The sequence below is a fragment of the Toxorhynchites rutilus genome, chromosome 2, assembly GCF_029784135.1.
Source record: "Toxorhynchites rutilus septentrionalis strain SRP chromosome 2, ASM2978413v1, whole genome shotgun sequence".
NCBI lineage: Eukaryota > Metazoa > Arthropoda > Insecta > Diptera > Culicidae > Toxorhynchites > Toxorhynchites rutilus.
Genome location: NC_073745.1, coordinates 108,910,353 through 108,923,952, shown reverse-complemented (window position 1 = coordinate 108,923,952; position 13,600 = coordinate 108,910,353). Strand labels below are relative to the sequence as shown.

At 40.4% G+C, this 13,600-nt stretch overlaps 1 pseudogene; it reads left to right on the top strand.

Moving 5' to 3' along the window:
- The first annotated feature begins 11,545 nt into the window (after nt 1-11,545).
- On the top strand, nt 11,546-13,262 carry LOC129766042 (zinc finger RNA-binding protein-like; annotated as a pseudogene).
- The last annotated feature ends 338 nt before the right edge of the window (nt 13,263-13,600 follow it).

Sequence of the window (13,600 nt, the reverse complement as noted above, 5' to 3'; positions counted from 1 at the left end):
AGTTTTACATAACCCAACGAAACCTTCTTTTCCCTCTGTCTCGCACTGTGTGGTGCTCTCGATTGCCAAAATCATACCTGTTGGGGTCACTATTCGCATGTAAAGTTACGCAATCCTGCGACGCTTGTACTTTATGATTGTATGAATTACGCAAATGTCAATCCAAGTCAAGCCAAGTATTCGGGGTAAAAATAAAATACAATGAGCGACCCGATGGCGGCGTTTTGGAAGCGTTTTTTGGTTTATAAATAATATTTCTTGCATGAATTTCGTTCCCTCCTTGAAGGGACAGATCCTGGGTAACTGTACAACATTAAACTTACATATCCTTGAAACATTTTTTCCCGTTATTTTAGATCTCCAAATAATTACTTCGCAAGACGCTTGAACTAGATTTTAAGGTTACAGACGAGTAATTTTATACATCGCCTAACATTGCTCGCATCTTTGGCAACTAACTGCCGGGGTTGCACCGGCTGGGGGGAACTAATAAACGCCTGAAAATGAATTGAGAGCAGATTGGTAAACTGATTTATGATTCGAAGAGTTTGATTAACCGTGTATGTTAGATAACTACATTTGATGCGAACTTCACCGACATTTGCCGCGAGACTCCAATGATTGGTTTTTTTATCGAATGGATTTTCAAACAAATCGATAACATTCCTATTCCAGAGCGCTCGAGATTATATAGCATAATTGGATGCCACTGTTAAGTAGTACGAGTTCCTACAAAAAATCATAATCAATTATCCTTAAAAAATCCTAATCTGACCATCAACAACGTTGTGACGTTTGATACCAAAATCGTACCATGAAATGCGGGTCATTCGGACCCGCGAAATGGAGGAATACCATCAATTAGCACGTATCAACCCAACAAGCAGTCAACTATGACCGACAGCCGACGATGGGTTTGAAGAATGAGTCGAAGACAAAACAACACATAGGTAGGTACCTACCCCAGCCAGTAGTTGGTCAAATGAATAGAAAAGTTTATGCCACTTTCCTCATCTCGAGCATCAACCCATCCCATCAACGATGACCACCCTTGACTTTCCAGCGCGTGAATATTTTCTGCTCGTGCCTACCGTATGTATGTTAGGTAATAGTCTGAATCATATTTGGCACCGGTTCCTAGAAATTTATGAATGGAGTCTCTGTTTTTTTTTTCAGTAGCTTGTTCGTTTTTGAGAAAAACCTACGTAAAAACTGTTATCGCCCTGAAGCGGATCGATATCAAATTAGATTACCATTAGCGCTGTTATGTTCCACACATTGTAACATTGTACATACAAGTTGGTGATACTATAACAAGAAAGTACATTATTGTTCAAGGTTGAAGCGAATTGAGTCAGCCCGCAGGCAGCAGGGAGTGGAATGTCTGTGTTATGAAGTTATGTTATGTAGGATAGTCGCAAAGCAGCCAGCATGGAGTGGCCTTGTGGAAATTTGTTGTGATGTACAAATCGGCTGATAATCGCTATTTGGTATTTGGCGAACCAGAGTGATAGAAAGAAAGAAAAGATTAATTTATTCTGCCAAAGCAAGTTGGATAGAGCCATTCAATATCATCAAACAACTCGATTACGAGTAATAATATCAACTCATTCGAATTACCTTTTGATAATCTTCATGCATATGATCATTCTCTAAGTCAGCAAGCGAGTATGTGCATAAACAATTTATAATGTCCACTCTCGGGAATAACAAGTCATACTTTTCACGATTCTCCATGAAGCTACTGTATCTCATTCGCCATTAGAATCTGCCAGAAAAAATGCTCCCATTTTATTCTATTTTATTGAGCCTACATTTCTTGTTTTTACTAAAACACACAGGGGACGTTAGACAAAAGCTCTAGTAGCAATCTCGGTAGAATTTTGATACAATTAAAAATTGAAAAGTCTAAATAAATATTGTTTATCATCACTTTTAAGAAAATAACATATTAGTATTCCAAAGCTTCCGATTTAGTTTAATTCGCGCGAAAAGATCCAAAACCTCCTTCTGAGAGTGATTCGGTTGAATTTGTTTTGCTTGGCAAAACCAGCATCCGAGGCATCATGCCATCACCAGGGCATACGAAAAGTTGGTGAATCAACAATTCGAACTTTCGCGAGCGAGTCTGAAGCGAAATTAGAAATTTCCATTGCCATAGTTATAGTGTCTCCTTGATAACGAGAATTTATAATTCAGCGTCACTCGAAGCTAGTTCTTCTGCTTTGCTAGAGACTTTCGTCATACTTCCAGTTTAGATAGACTTGTAACTAAGTGAAATTTTATTTTCAACAGCATTGCTGATTGTCAACGCTATGCCAAGGAATAAATTTGACCAAATCATGAAATATCAGCATTTCAACGACAATTTAGTTAATGATTGGTCCGACAAATTGTTCAAGGTTCGACCTTTGATTGAACATGCGAATGACAAGTTTCTGAAAATGGGACAGTCATTGGGAAAACATTTCTCTATCGACGAAGCTATGGACCCTTACTACGGCAGGAACTCTATGAAGCAATTAATCCGAGGAAAGCCAATTCGTTTTGGGTACAAATTTTGGTGCCTTTATACTCATGACGGATATCTCATCAAGTTTATCCCGTATGAAGGTAAAACACATGTTTACATTTATATGCATTTTATAATGTTTTATTGATATACTTTGTAGGAAAAACTGATCGTGACCCTGGAGAACCATTGAGATCGAAGGTTGTGTCCAATTTGAGCAAAGATATTGTTGCTGAAGAAAGTTACGTGTACATAAATAATTGTTTTACCAGTTTGGCCCTTCTTGAAGATTTTGGCAAGAGGGACATAAATATCATTGGAACCATCCGTAACAACCGCATTGAAAAGGCGCCGTTGGAATCCATGGAAAAACAAGCTCGTGGATCATATGACATTGTGCGTGATACTGAAACAAACATCACCATTGTTCGTTGGAATGACAATAATGTTGTCAATATGGCTACAAATTTCAAAAACGACAACATTGTCCTACGTGGAGGTACGTGTAAGAGAAACATTAAGGCTGAGAAAAAAGAGGATCAATATTCCAACCTCATCTTTGCAAAATGTACAACAAAGGAATGGGTGGAGTTGATCTCTTCGACGCTCAACGAGGGCTATACCGCTGCACCATCCGTAATAAGAAATGGTATTGGCCCTTTTTCCGATTTGTGCTGAACGGTGGGGTTGTCAATCTTTGGCATATTCACAAAAAGAATGGAAATGGACCTTTGATTAATTTCGTCAGAGCTATCTGTGAAGTACTTCTGAGTGACATAAATCCAGCAAGGAACGAGTTCATGCAGATCAAGCCTACACACTCGAAATCATCGAAAGTTAGGTTTGACGGAATAAATCATTTCATTAATACGAATCCAACCGGTCCCCAACGAAGGTGTGCGTATTGCAACCGATGTACGACGTATATTGGCACCCTTCGGAGTGCTTTTCTCGGTACCATACTAAGTGATACCAAATCCGATACACTGCCGTTCTACGCATAACTGTACTATGTTCTTTGCAATCCCCATGAACCGTGGGGCAATTATGCGTAGAACGGCAGTACACGAAAGTGCTAATAAACCATGAAAATGGTGGTTGTTGTTGAATTTTATGAAATAAAACCGTTTTGTTCGATATTCAAATGATTTTCATTTTTGATACTGTATCGGCTCAGCGTATGAAATTTCATCCGTCAGATATCTCAACTTCCAAAGAACTCCAAACCAAAATATTGCATTTCCCCCCCCCCTCCCCCCCCCCCTTCCGGGACAAACCTAGATGGACTAGAAAGTTTCATGCCATTTGGATCAAGTTCTTGTACACCTGGGCAGTAATGGGTTAATAACACTTTTGTGAAAGGTTTGGTGGCCTCGAAAAGCACCAATGAATTCATTTTTGTTCTCACGATGCCGAAACTTTTGTCCTCATTTTACCATTGCACGGGCAATTTCGCATCAGTATCTTCACTGGACGCTGGATTGATCAACGAGAGCGATGAGTTACATGGTTGTCCATTGGATGACAAAATGAAAACTCCTTGGTCGTTGCTGATGATATTCATGAAACATTGGCCTTGAAGTCCCCGCAGACTGCAGACTTTTTATTGCCCAATAGTTCTATCAGTATGGAGAGATATGCATACTGGGTCTGTTCAAAAAGTATCGCTACTTTCGAATTTACGCGGATTACGTCTATTTGATTCTAGATTTTTTGACGTGGGACTACGTCTAACCGGAATATATGGAGGGTAAAATGAAAACCTAAACACAGAACATGCAGGAAAAAATGAAAGATTTCGAATGCTTATAGCTCGAACATTTCGTACTGGATAGGAGAGATGTTTGCATCACTTGATAGGGAATATTTCTACGCATCTATCGCAACTAACAAAATGTTGTTTTTCATTAGATACACAATTGAATAACTGTAAAATATTAGGCGTTATCTAAACGCCCTAACTGCATCGTTTTGATTGGCCTGATTTACGGTTTCCCTAACACAGCCATCAAAACCAAGCAGCCTTGGGGAAATCGGCATTGCAAATACATGAAAGTAGGGGGACTTTTTTTTTTTTTATAATTCGTTTATTTGTACAGGCTCAGTTACATAGGTTTAAAGAAGCCAAACTCTCAACTATACTTTTACTATTAACATGTTTTCTTAATTCTACGGTTAATGAAATAGGAAACCGATTACTCGCGGTCGACTCGAGTTTAGAAGGGTGACACATTTTCTTTAGGAAAAGGATGGGATGTAAGGAGATTGTAACCATGTTCACACTCACACTCACACTCACTTTCACATTCATACTCACACATCACACTGAATTCTTAAACTATCCTCACATCTAATATGTATTAACAATTTAACTTATTCTAATGTTAGGGAACCGATAGCTCGCGAAGGACGAAAAGGAGGAGAAAATGGGGGGGAAAGTATGTAAGAACAATCACACTCGAAGATCGATATCTTTAAGGAAAACATATATTTGGGACATGTAATCAAGGTCTAACCGAGCCAACACATCTCTCACCGGCACATTGGGCTGCCTTCCTCGAGCTCGAAGGGAGTTTTCTAAATTCGATCTGGCGACAAAATATAGCTCGCACGACCAAACAACGTGTTCGATGTCGTGGTAACCATGGCCACAAACGCAGAGATTGCTGTCGGCAAGCTTGAAACGAAAAAGCAGCGCATCTAAAGAACAGTGATTGGACATGAGTCGGGAGAAGGTCCGAATAAAGTCCCGACTCAAGTCCAGACTTTTGAACCATGGTTTGAGGCTAACCTTAGGGATAATCGAGTGGAACCACCGGCCCAATTCATCTTCGTTCCACTTGCGTTGCCAGTTAGCGATGGTATTTTTACGAACTAAAGAATAAAATTCATTGAAGGCGATTTGACGCTGATAAATATCGCCTTCAATTGCACCTACCTTTGCTAATGAGTCAGCCCTCTCATTACCCGAAATGGAGCAATGTGAAGGGACCCAGACAAAGGTAATGACATAACAGCGTCTGGATAAAGCACTCAAAATTTCTCGTATTCTCTCAAGGAAGTACGGCGAGTGCTTTTCCGGCCTCACTGAACGGATAGCTTCGACAGAGCTAAGACTATCCGTTACAATGTAATAGTGTTCAACAGGTCGTGAGGCGACGCTGTCCAGCGCCCAGTGTATTGCTGCCAATTCAGCAATATATACTGAGCAAGGATACTGAAGACTGTGTGAGGTGCTAAAAAATACGTTGAACACTCCAAATCCTATGGACTCATTCATAGAGGACCCATCAGTAAAGTACATATTATCACAATTGACACGCCCATACTTTGCTTTGAAGATCGTAGGAGCGATCCTCGATCGAAGATAATCTGGAATTTCATGGATTTTCTCCTTCATGAACAGATCAAAATGTACAGAGGAATTGATGTAGTCAGAAAAACAAACACGGTTGGGAATATACGAAGAAGGATCAACCTGCATGGTGATGAATTCATGATATGAGCTCATGAATCCAGAATGAAAATTTAGCTCGATAAGCTGCTCAAAATTTCCGATCACCAATGGGTTCATAACCTTACACCGGATGAGGAACCGAAGAGATAATAAATTGAAGCGATCTTTTAGTGGGAGTAGGCCTGCCAAAACCTCGAGACTCATGGTATGCGTTGAGGGCATACATCCCAACGCAATACGGAGACAAAGATACTGAATTCGCTCGAGTTTAATGAGGTGTGTTTTGGCAGCTGATTGAAAACAGAAACTGCCATACTCCATCACTGAGAGAATAGTTGTTCGATACAACATTATAAGATCTTCAGGATGGGCTCCCCACCAGGTGCCGGTAATTGTACGGAGAAAGTTTATTCTTTGTTGACATTTTTTACTCAGATACCTAATATGGGCCCCCCAAGTACATTTGGAGTCGAACCAGACCCCAAGATACTTGAATGACATAGCATGAGTGATCGGTTTACCCAAAAGTTGAAGCTTTGGTTTTGCTGGTCTATGCTTCCTAGAAAAAACCACCATCTCTGTTTTCTCCGTGGAGAATTCGATCCCTAGCCCAATGGCCCAGGTTGAAAAATTGTTCAAAGTAGCTTGTAAGGGTCCTTGCAGGTCGGATTCGTTTGATCCTACGACAGACACCACTCCATCATCTGCAAGTTGTCTTAGGTTGCAATTTTGTGTAAGGCAATTGTCGATGTCGCTTACATAGAAGTTGTACAAAAGGGGGCTTAAACATGAGCCCTGAGGGAGGCCCATGTAAGAGATCCGACTCACTGCCGAATCTCCATGAGAAAAATTCAAATGTTTCTCACAAAGCAAGTTATATAACATATTATTCAATAGAGGCGGCAGACCCCGAGAGTGTAATTTGTCTGACAGGACCTCTATTGAAACTGAATCAAACGCCCCCTTTATGTCCAAGAATACTGAAGCCATTTGTTTTTTTTCGGCGTAAGCCATTTGAATTTCTGAAGAAAGCAACGCAAGACAATCATTCGTCCCCTTGCCCCTGCGGAACCCATATTGTGTATCTGAGAGTAGGCCATTCGTTTCAACCCATCGATCAAGGCGAAACAAGATCATTTTCTCCAACAATTTCCGTATACAAGACAGCATTGCTATTGGGCGGTACGAATTGAAGTCGGACGCGGGTTTTCCGGGTTTTTGAATAGCTATAACTCGTACTTGTCTCCAATCATCTGGAACAATATTATGTTCCAGAAACCGATTGAATAAATTCAACAAGCGATGTTTCGCCACACCAGGGAGGTTTTTTAACAAGTTGAACTTAATTCTATCCGATCCTGGAGCCGAATTGTTACAAGAAAGGAGAGCAAGAGAGAATTCTACCATCGAAAACTCGGAATCAAGATCGCACCTATCTTGTGGTATGTCTCGAACAATTTTTTGCACAGGAGCGGAATCAGGACAAACCTTCCGTGCAAAATTAAAAATCCATCGATGTGAATATTCTTCGCTTTCATTCGTTGATGAGCGATTTCGCATGTTTCGAGCCACTTTCCATAATTTTTTCATTGACGTAGGGGGGACTTTTGTTCTCATCGAAAAATGTTCCCTAACACAGACTTTAAAACCAAGCAGCGAAATCGGCATTGCAAGCACACGAAAGAGCCTAGAGGCGAGTGAACAGAAAAGTTTAAACCCTCTTAAAGCCAAAAAGAAGAAAAAGAACACACGAAAGTAGGGGGAGCTTTTGTTCCCACCGAAATGTGTTCCCTAATAGAGATTTCTAACCCAAGGTGCCTGGAGAAATCGGTATTTCAAATTCATGCAAGTCGGGGGTATTTTTGTTCCGACTGGAATGTGTTTCCCTAACACAGACTTCAAATCCATGAAGCGTGGGGAAATCGGCATTGCGAATTCATACAAATCGGGGGTATTTTTGTTCCGATTGAAATGTGTTTCCCTAGCACAGACTTCAAAACCGAGGTTTCTGGGGAAATCGACTCTGCAAATAAATGCAAACTGCGAGTACTTTTGTCCTCGCTTGCCTTTGTGCAGAGTGGAATATGTCTGTCCTAACATGATCTTCTAAACTTAGGAACCTGGGAAAATCGTGCAGACACTAGAAGCGAATGAACTTCCCAGTTTCAAGCAAATTCGAGATTCGAGAAGTATGTGCACTTTTGGGATGTAAACTTCAGAGGGAAATGTAAAATAAAATAATCGTTTGATAATTTTTTTTTTGTCTTTATTGGAAAGATTTTCAGCCTTAGGCTGGTTCATCAAACGTTTGATAATTCTTCCGTACATATATTTTGTTCTAGTCATCATACCAAACGTAAAAGGTCCGTCATTAAATTTACTTGTAACGAAGAACAATCAATCACAATAAATGAATTGACTTTACACGGCATTTGTTCATTTTTTTCACTCACAGAGCAAATATATTGAACTCAATTGAATTTGGAAACTGTTTCATTCAATCAAGAATTTAATCAATACAAACGAATGATTGCTAAGCTAAGGTAGTTCCACGTGAACCTTGCGGTTATATCATAGATATAACCCACTAATTTTTTTTGTGGCATTATGTTGGTACTCATGTCTTTCACTTATGCTGACAAGTATGGCTGTTTTGAATGTTCAGTAATCTTCTTTTCTTACACGTGTTTTGGTTCATCTTCGATTTTTGCCTATCTCTAGAGAAATATCGTGCTCTCGTGGTCGAGTAGTTACCGTCACACATTAAGCCGTATGAATAAAAACAAAATTCACCTTTACTTTACTTCGTTCGAGCAGTCGAGCAGTGAGATTAAGTTTTTACTACGTTTGGTATGAATAAAAGAAACAACAAAGTATTTACTTTTCGAAAATGAATGTTTAGCTGATTTCGTATGAATAAAACAGCATTCACCAAGTATTTACTTCGTTATTATCAAGTATGCCCATGAGCATACTTTGGATCTGAAAACACTATTATTCGCTTTGATGTCATATCCGATTTATGTTTAATGGTGCTATCTTGCGCTTGAAGTTAAACAAGTTAACGATCCGCATTGATGGCATTGAGCTTCGTTTACTAGTTTAGGGGAGCGTAAAAAATTGATTGATTTTCAGGCGGAATGAACACGTTTTTAAAATTTCAATTATGAATGAAAAATAACCTTTCCGTACCAATTTGGCATTCTGTTTAAATGAAAAACACTTTTGTTTGCAGGTGGTGAAAAAATCTTGTACGAATATTGTTTTTGAAGACAACTTTATATTATAGTGAAAAGTTTCAGTAATGATGTTGGAAATGTATATAAGGGTTAAATAAAAGCCGGAAAAAAGTGTTTTAAGTGATTAAATAACATGATGTGAACATTTTCATTCAAATTTGAAAGTCGCCACCAGACGTCGACACTATTCCTTTTTCATCGCGAATTCACGCTTTGTCCAAAAAAAAAACGTTTTGAAACGAAACCTAAACAATCAGTTGATAGATGTTTGACAAAGTAAACACTATGGTCGAATTCGAAAATCAAATTAGTAAAGTAAACTTTTATTCATACGGATTCAAGTAAATACTAGGAATGTTTACTTTACTTGGAAACGTTAGTTAGGAAACGATAGTTTACAAAACTATCGGCCGATGGAAAGTATGCAGTCTGCGGAGACTCTTAGGATATGAGTGCAACAAAATTAAAACTCGTTGCCCGCTGTCACCGTTGTCGTCACCGGGGCTCAGCATAGTCATAGTCAACTGAGGATAGTCGGCTGACTAACCAACTGACTATACCCGTAATCAGTTAGTAATGGCTTTTGATTTCTTCACGCAGTTTCTCCGCCGAAACGATTGAACAGACAGTCGAGCGTTTTGTCGCTATCTCCCTCTACCGACTCGACTATATCAATTCATTCTTCCCAGTCAAATTGTCCTCATTGCATTTTGAAGTGACTTCCCCCAAAACGAATTCGTTCCTCTCTCTCTTTCCTATGTATCTTTATGCATACATCGATGTTTGAGTTCACCGTGGTTTGACAAACACTACAGTTGAGCTAGAGTTTTGTGTATCGTACACGAAAATTACTCACACGTATAAAATAGCGTACTGTGTGTGCGCTATTTTGCACGCCTGATACTAACTAATACTAACGCGAGTACCTTTATAGCATACTTGATAAATGTCTCGATGTTCGTTGGTTTGAGTTCACGATGGGTAGAAAATAAACCGTCCATTGATGGGGTAATTACTTTTTTGCATCAGAAATCAAGTTTTCGTTCCTATTTATATGGACGTACAACAAGATTGCGTACGGGGGTACAAAATTAGTGTCAGGGGGAAATGGAAATGTGGATTGAAGTCAGTTGAATGAAGAGGCAGATTTGTATTCATTAGTCGAGTCAGTTAAAATAACCACTGACTGGACTAGTTCACCAGTCATTTTCGCTAGTCAATGCTAGTCAATTCATTTTCTAGTCAAGTCATTTTTTTGTTGGCGACGACTGCCGAAGCAGCTCTAGTCGAAGCGGAGCTACTGGGAGTAGAGTCGGTCTTCATTTTTCACCGTCGAAGATTTCGGGCCCTGGTCGTCACTGCCGCTTCTGCCGGTTCTGCCGCTACATGCTAGAACGATGGCCTTAGCAAGTCAGCTCTGCTTCGCGGTTAGAAAATAAATGCAACAACCAAATTTATTTCATTCAACTGGCGGTAGAGTTACAAGGGAAGTGGCTTACAATGTAATTCTTTGCTTGTAGTCAAATTATATTCCGCGGTTACTCTGGATGTTCCTTTTGGTCGGAACCATTTGAGGAGCACGAATTGGACCAATCAAAGCGTGGCACATACTGCATTTGGACATTGCTTGACATTTCACATTTGTTCAATTGTTCATCTCAAGAGAAGTGCCTAGATTTTCCTACATCTTCCGGTTAGACGTAGTCCTACACCAAAAATAGTTTGTAACTGCTAAGTATCTCAACTGAACGGCAAAGTTTGTTTTGACTTTGGAAACATTGGGAACAAAACCATCGTCCTAAGTTGGATGATATCCTACCCATCCGTTACCCGCCTGGAAGAGGATTTAATCGACCTACAGTTGATTACGCTAATCGAGCCACAACATATTTGGACAGCAGCATCTGCGTTGAATCAAGTAGTAGGGTTAATGATCTTGGTTTGTCCAGTCGAAAATATGATCATGGTTTGCCCACTTTTTTGAATGCACTAATTCAGCGCTCCTGTGTCAAATAAGGCCTTCGAATGTTTCGAAACATATAAATGAAATTGCCTTTTACATGATTTGTAGTAGTTTGATAGTATATTTTTACGAAATCACATGTTTTCAAGGATTATAAAATACATCTTCTATTTGTGTCAATGCGCCCCTCATTCGAGCTAACATTTAATCGATCACTAGATGATTATTTGGCACGTATTCAGACCTTTTCTGGATTACAACACTTATAAACACTTATAAACGGGTTTTCACTGTTTTTCAACCATAACGCTAGAATTGAATTTCCTTGAGATCGGAAGAAAATTTCAGATTAAATAGGAATTACATCATTGATGTAATGGAAAACGTTTGTGACTAAACTATTTTGAGCGAAGAATGAAAATGTTCTGATCAAGAAGAAAGAGTTGTGTGAAATTTTGCTATTATGGATCCACCCAAGGAACCAACAAAACCGGGGCTCGAGGAAGATTCGGATGCTGCTCTGGCAGCATCAGCTGCCAATGCTGTAGAACAGTGGCGCACATATCAGAATGCTTACACATTATACCAGCAGCAGCCGCGTATGACCAATATATGCGGCAGCAGTCAACTCTCACCAGCTATGAGGAGCAGCAGGCCGCATATAACCAATATCTTGATGCCCATAATAATTACCAAAAGCAATTGGAACAGTATGAACAGCAGAAATCATACCAAGAATTTTACACAAACGCCGCGAATCCTACACCAGTTCCAAGTTTTTATCCAACTACAACCACTTTTGTTCAACAGCCTGTTGGGGTGCCAGTTTTTACATCTCCGCTCGCAAATGTTGATCCTTTTTATAATAAGGCAAACGACCACTATCGTAGTTCTGCAACTTTAAAGCACAGATCAGAGGCATCTATCAAGAGGTCGAAAGCCTATACAACGACAATATTTTATTCTAACCCTGACGATGAAGCTATGTTCCCAGCGGAAATGAAAGTACTTTTCAAGGAATTAGAATGTGGACTCTGCAAGTGCAAAATGAATTCACACATTTCTGCCAATGTGCACTATCAGTCGAAGGTGCATGAGAAGAAAATCATCCAATGGTTGAAGGATTGGTGCGAGCGGACCGGTACCCCGATGCCCTATCGAGCCAGGCGTAACGCGCCACCTGTGGAGCCGGTTGGACCAAACTCGTTACGATGTGAAGTTTGCGATTTGTCTCTCACGTCTATTCAGCATGCCAATCAACACTACACTGGGAAACGACATCGGATGGTGGTCAGTGGCAAGAAGAACCCCGCTGGGAGAGGATTCTACAACAGTGATGGTACCTGGAAAAGAGCCATCACCGGTACCGATGAGAATCCAGAGCGTTTTGGAATCGGTCAAGCTTTCGCTAAGCAGAAGACTCGTTACACCGTTAAGGATGCAAAACGGATGCGTCTAGAACCGCCTCCATCGCCTCCACCAGGTGTTAAGGAACTTGTTGGTGATTTATCGGGTAACACCACTCCAGTATCAACGTCTTCAGTGCCAGAGATCGCGTCGTATGTCCCGCCGTTAGCGCAAACCTTTGTTCAAGCTTCAATACCGTCGTATGTTCCTACAAGCATACAGCCCGAGAAGGTCGTTTTTCCAACCCCCCAAACGGTTGAAGCCGAAATTCAGAGAAAGGAGAGCACAGATTGTGTTGATGAAAGTGGAACTTTTTGCAAGGTTTGTCAGATCGCGGTCACATCAGCTACTGTTATGGAAACACATCTCAAAGGAATTAAGCATTTAAAAAAGTTGAAAGCTATCGAGCGGATGCCTCCGCCGAGCGCTACTGGAGTGAGCGCCACTGAAAATATACTATCAATACTTAACAAACCGCCACAACAGAACGATTGGTCACTATACCGTATGTCATCCGGAAAATACTATTGTAAAACGTGCAACTCCATTTTGGCTGATGAAAAACTATTTGCCCAGCATTGGTACGGAAATAAACATAAGTTATAAGTATAACAAGAAATGGAAGAACTGACTGGAACAACCGAAAAGAAACCTAAATTTTACAATCGTCGTCCTCATAAGTAGTATGACATACTCAAACTGTTTGAGGTATTCGTTCATCAACAATGCATCATTTTCGTAATACCAAAAGCAAACCGTGGAAAAAAAAAAAAAAAAAAAGTTCTCAAATGGGGATCAACATAGGGTAGGAGCCTGCCTGTTGGTCTCAAATGTTCCTATCTCACGCCTCCACGCAGATCATATGACGACATTTTTAGATCGGGCGTGAACTGGAAGCACACACCTGGTCTTGGCTCCGAGAACGGGTGTCGAAAGTGGCTAAGTGAGGGGGTGCGATTGAGTCAGAGCGCTATATCTCTCCCGGGGAAGGCCTCCCGGGTCATGGAGGCCTTGCCAACCCG